General features: G+C 37.7%; 1 protein-coding gene across 9 annotated transcripts in view; it reads left to right on the top strand.

Moving 5' to 3' along the window:
* Positions 1-1,681: 1,681 nt before the first annotated feature.
* SLMAP (sarcolemma associated protein) overlaps positions 1,682-5,964 on the top strand; it is a 93,912-nt gene continuing 89,629 nt past the window's right edge. For 4 of the 9 annotated variants that reach the window (XM_006779107.2, XM_006779102.2, XM_015558218.1 and 1 more), the window contains exons 1-2: positions 1,687-1,760; positions 4,566-4,636. The gene's annotated coding sequence lies outside the window, so the exon portion shown is untranslated. Of the gene's footprint in view, positions 1,761-4,565; positions 4,670-5,964 lie in introns of all 9 variants that reach the window. The other 5 variants (XM_015558220.1, XM_015558224.1, XM_015558222.1 and 2 more) reach the window with 3 other exon arrangements.

The raw sequence follows: 5,964 nt of genomic DNA on the forward strand, positions 1-5,964 counted from the left end.
ATTTTTTTTCTTTTCAATTTTTTCTTTTTTTAATCTTCACTTGAGTATATGTTTATTGATTTAGAGAGAGAGAGAAACATCGATGTCAGAAAGAAATATTGATTGGTTGCCTCTTGTATGCACCCTGATTGGGAATTCAACCCACAACCTAGGTATATTCCCTGCCTGGGCATCAAACCTGCAACCTTTTTTGTGTATGCGACGACGCTCCAACTGAGCCACCTGGCCAGGGCTTTCTTCTTCAACTTTTATTTCTAGTGGTGCCTTACACAGAATCTTTAAAAAAATGTTTTTTCAATTACAGTTGGCATTCAATATTATATTAGTTTCAGGTGTGCTGCAGAGTGGTTAGATATTTATATAACTTACGAAGTGATCTCACATAAGTCTGATACCCACCTGGCACCACACAGTTATTAATAATATGTTATTGACTGTATTCCCTATGCTGTACTTTACATCCCTGTGATTATTTTATTTTTTTTAAATGTGTTTTAATTGATTTTGAGAGAGAGGGAAAAGAAGAAGGAGAGAAAGATAGAAACATCCATGGGAGAGAAACATCAACATTGATCAGCTGCCTCCTGCACACCCCCTGCTGGGGATTAAGCCTGCAACCCAGGAATCGAACCAGCAACCTCTTGGTGCATAGGCCAAAGCTTAGCCACTCAGTCACACCGGCTGTGCCAATGTGACTATTTTGTAACTGCCAATTTGTACTTCTTAATGCCTTCACCTTTTTTCACTCAGTTCCCCAAATCCCCTCCCATCTGGCAACCATCAGTTTGTTCTCTGTATCTATAAGTCTGTTTCTGTTTAGTTTTTTTATATTGTTTTTTAGATTCCACATGCAAGTGAAATAATATGATATTTATCTTTGTCTGATATATTTCACTTAGCATAATACCCTCTAGGTCCATCCATGTTGTCACAAATGGTAAGATTTCATTCATTTTTATGGCCAAATAATACTCCATTGTAGATATGCACCCCATCCTTTTTATTCAGTCGTCTTTTGATAGACACTTAGGTTGCTTCCATATTTTGGCTGTTGTAAATAATGCTGAACATAGGGATGCATACATATATCTTTCCAAATTAGTGTTTTGGATTTCTTCCATTTCTTTCCAATGTGGATGTCTTTTATTTCTTTTTCTTCTGCTTGGCTAGAACGTCCAGTACATTATTACAAATCAGTGGTGAACGCAGGCCTCCTCATCTTGTGCCTGATCTTAGGAAGAAAGCTTTCAGTCTTTTACCATTGTTATACTACCTGTGGGTTTTTCATAAATGGTCTTTATCATGTTGAGGAAGTTTCCGTCTAATCCTAACTTTTTGATAGTTTTGGTCATGAAAGGGTATTGGAGTTAGGCCCTTTTTTTTTGCATAAACAGGCATGATCGATGATCCTGTGTGTGTATGTGTCCTTTTTTCTATTAATGTGGTTTGTGTCCTTTTTTCTATTAATGTGGTATATTGGTTGGCTTTATTATATTGAACCACTGGGGCTAGAAATCCCACTTTTTTAGCCAGTCACTTAATTTTTAGCTTGGGTGAGTTCCAAGTTAGGCTAAACAGAGATAAGAGCCTTGTGTCAGTCCATCAGATAGCCCCCAGATAGGTTAGAACATGTAGACACAGTAATTTGAGATTTAGGTCTGTTTTGCTCCCTCCGGACCCAGGTATCAGGATCCCATACTGGGAAAGCAGGCTCATGTCTTCAAGACTTCTATTGTCCTGGGAAAGGGGATGGGACTAGGGTAAGTAATGCCACAAAGATTTCTTACCATTTTTAAGTTGCCTTTTCTTGATTCAGTATTCACTGACTTCTGTAAAACTTTGTTTTCCAGAGTTCTAACAAAGTTGATTCTGACATTGTTTACTTGTTTTCAAAGTTTCTGAAGGGAGTGGGGAGTTTAGAGCTACCTACTCCACCATTTTACTGATGTCACTTTCTTAATTTCTTTTTGATTTTTAAAAATGTCCTCCTTTTTACCGTTTATTTCTATAAATGCTTTATTTGTTATATTTAGGCACTCGTGTCCTTTCTAATTTTGTATTCATTTCTGAAGTGATTTTGCTTTGTTACTATTTCTTTTTGGAGTTCTTTCACCTTTTCTGGAGTTTTATAATTGTGATTTATGTTTTTCTTTCATGCCTTGAATTGTTTTTTTAAATGTCTTTTAGCTTGTTTTAAGATAGTATGTTATAATTTGATGTGTGCCCGAGGTCTGTCTTTCATTATCTGTAGGGATGTTACTCTGCTCTTCAGTCTCTTTTTTCTTAAAATAATTGTATGGGATGGGACCTTGACATTTTTCTGTTGCTTATTTTTATGTGAAGTTTTGTTTTTCTGAACTTTTAGAAGGGGTCATGATTTAGGATAACTTTTCTAATGGCACAGAGCTCCCTCTTCTGGTATTTTTATTTTTTTGTAAAATGTTAAAAAATATGGTGATTTCTTTCCCCTTCTCTACTTTTACTGGACCTCTTCTTCCCTTATCTCTGTTGTCCCTGTTTTGCTCAATTTTGTGTCCACACCTAGCAGCTTTTCCTCAGTGTGGAGTCCTGTTGTGGAAGGCAGCTTTGGTTGGGGGGTTGATTTTAAGAATTTATATGATTCATACTGCTCCAGCCTTTTCCAGAACTTGCCCGACACTCACTTGTGATTGGATTGGGATGAACCTTTTTAATTTTCAAGGTTCTCTTCTCAAATTGGCCATCATACTATCCAGTAAATACCTACTGACTATTTGATGTTCTCCTTAAGTCCCTCAAATGCCCAATTGCTTCCCTATGCATTCTCCTGCACAGATACTGACTTCATGCAGGTCCTATGGCTGCTGATGGTTTGCCCCACTCCTATTTTGAGGTCCCTAACCTACTTTTAAATAGCTTCTGTTCAATGTAAACTGAATAATGGCAGATTGTTTCATAGCTGGTGCAGAAATATTTTTTATATCAATCTTTCAAAGCAGCCAAGAGCAGAAAGTTAAACATTCAACAAAAATATTTCTTCAGGGAAGTAAAACAAATGATATCTAACTCCACAAACGCAGAGACTCAGGGGCATATGTGGAGGTTAGTGTGGCTGGGAGGTATGAGGATATAGAATGGTGGAAGTGAATGAGTTTGGAGAAGGAACCAGGAACCAGATTACGTAGGGCTTTTCAGGTTATAATGGTAAGAACTTTGGACTTTATTCTGAGGTGTGTGGAAGCCATTAGATTGAAAGCAAGGGAAGAATGAGCAACTAATGTAAACTATGTTCAAGCTAAATGGGTGCTGCTTTGAGCAGTAATATAGCTATGTCAGCATAAAACAACCTGGGTTAATACTGATTTTTTTATTTGCAATTTTATGGTTTTAGATTTATATAAGAGTTACATACATGAGGAGTACACACACACTTTTTTGTTTACCAAAGTTTGCTAAATAGTACTGAATCTCATTTCAGTACTATTTAGCTGATATTCTTATTTATCTTCTGTTCTCTTTAATGTTTAAAATGAAATATTAGTTGCATCCCATTAAATTAACTTAGTAACATTAATGGATCAGAACTTGAAGTTTGAAAACCATTATAATTCTAGTATAATCCCTTTACTTGGGTTACCATAGCACACATTACTGAAAATGACCAAACTAGAATCCAGATATCATCACATTTCCCAAGAGTATATTTACTTAAAAATAAAAAAAAAACAAACTCCCTTATACAGTGTAACATTAAGTTAGTTCTAGCATAGAAAAAATGTTGAGGATAAATGTTCTTACTTGAGTATATTGTCTGTGCTATTCTCCCTGGTATGAAATGTTAAGGACTCTAAGTTTCAAATGGATTTGTAAAATAGTTTTCTTTACTATGGTCTGTAATTAAATATACAAATTGCTAGCTAAAGTAACAGTTGGTCTCTTTTGAATTATAAACAGCCTGGACAGTGTCACTAAGTGGTTAGCATCAACCTGTGAACCGAGAGGTTACTGGTTCGATTCCCTTTCAGGGTACATGCCCGGGTAGCGGGCTCGATTCCTAGTAGGGCATGTGCAGGAAGCAGCCTATTGATGATTCTCTCTCATTGATGTTTCTATCTCTCCATCTCCCTCCCTCACTGAAATAATTTAAAAAATATATATATTTTTTTAAAAAGGAATTATAAACAGAGTAAATCATATTATAGGCAGCCTGATGGCCTTTATATTGTCACCTAAGAATTAATGAAAAGAATTGTCATTTTCATATTTTCTGCAAATTGCTTATTCTTTTGTTGTGTTTCACTTTGGAAGAGAGCCTGTGGGAGGAGTGAAGCACAAATGAAACATAAAGGCCAGTTTAAGTAATGGGAAAGATAGTTCTTTTAATTCTCTTATTTGAATCCTTGCTTCTGTGTTCCATAGCTCTGTGACCTTTGGAAAAATAGTTGCCTGGGCCTCACTTTTCTCATTTATAAAAGGTAGTAATATCTATATCACAGCTTTAATGTTAAGGTTAATGAGAGCCTGGTGGTGTAACACAAATTTTAATAAACATTAGGTTTTTGGGTTTTTTTTCCTTTCTTCCTTAGGAAGGAATTCAGTGAAAATATGTTGCTAGAATATTCAGGGCTGGAGAGTGTAGAAAATTTCAAAAAGAAAGGTACATCTTTTCTTATTGGTTATTCTCTTTCTGGTAAGTCTATTGTGTGTGGTCCCAGTTGTTCCTAATTTATTTTGGAATAAGTAAGTGATAAACAAGTGGGCTTCCTGTGCTTCCTCCTATCCCTTCCCTTTTAAAGATGGAATATTATGTCATCTAAGTGATGAAAGGCAACTTTAAGAGGCCAGGAAGTAGTATCTTCATAGTTGGTTCCATTATTTTAGTTTCTCGTGTCTCCAGTATGCTTAACAAAAAATTTTACTGAGGATATATTGGTCCTGATATCAAGTATGCTAGCTAACTGATAGCTACTTGTATTAGTTATAAGTGTTACCGAAAACCATTTGTCCTGCCTGTGGAATGAACAACACTTTCTTTGACTTAACCCAGACAACCTAGAAAAATTACGAAGTCAGAGTGAGATGGAAAGATAGAATTTTATCTAGCTGGCTTTAAAAACAAAACAAAACAGGTTTATCAAGATGTAATTTATTTACCATAAAATTCATCCTCTTAAAGTGTACAATTTAGAGGTTTTTAATATATTCACAGTTATACAACCATCACCACTAATTTTAGAACATTTTAATCACTCCAAAAAGAACCCTTATACCCATTAGTAGTCATTCTCACCCTAACTCATCCCATGGTCTGGCACCTCAGCCCCTTGGGGATTACTAATGTAATTTTGTTTGTATGGATTTGCTTATTCTGGGTATCTACACTAATAAAAGAGAAAAATGGTAATTGGCGTACGATGCTACCCTTTTCATTGGCTAATCAGGGCTATATGCAAATTAACTGCCAACTCAGATGGCAGTTAACTGACAACAAAGATGGTGGTTAATTTGCATATGTAGGCACAATGCAGGGAGGCGAAAGGGAAAGCAGGAAGAAGCCCCCTGCCACTGACAGTGATCGGAAGGAAACCCAGGGGCGAGCTAAGAGCCAGGACCGCCTTTGCCCTGCCCCCCAGCCATGCAGGGCTATATGCAAATTAACTGCCAACTCAGATGGCAGTTAACTGACAACAAAGATGGTGGTTAATTTGCATATGTAGGCACAATGCAGGGAGGCGAAAGGGAAAGCAGGAAGAAGCCCCCTGCCACTGACAGTGATCGGAAGGAAACCCAGGGGCGAGCTAAGAGCCAGGACCGCCTTTGCCCTGCCCCCCAGCCATGATCGCGGAATCGGGCGCCTTTGCTGCCCTGGCCAGTGATAGCAGGAAGTAGGGGTGGGGCCAGCGATGGGAGCGGGGAGGGGCCAAAGCTGGCAGTCCCGGGAGCTAGGGGTCCCTTGCCTGGGCCTAAAGCGGAGCCCACGATCGC

This window comes from Myotis davidii, unplaced genomic scaffold, assembly GCF_000327345.1.
Source record: "Myotis davidii unplaced genomic scaffold, ASM32734v1 scaffold189, whole genome shotgun sequence".
Classification (NCBI taxonomy): Eukaryota; Metazoa; Chordata; class Mammalia; order Chiroptera; family Vespertilionidae; genus Myotis; species Myotis davidii.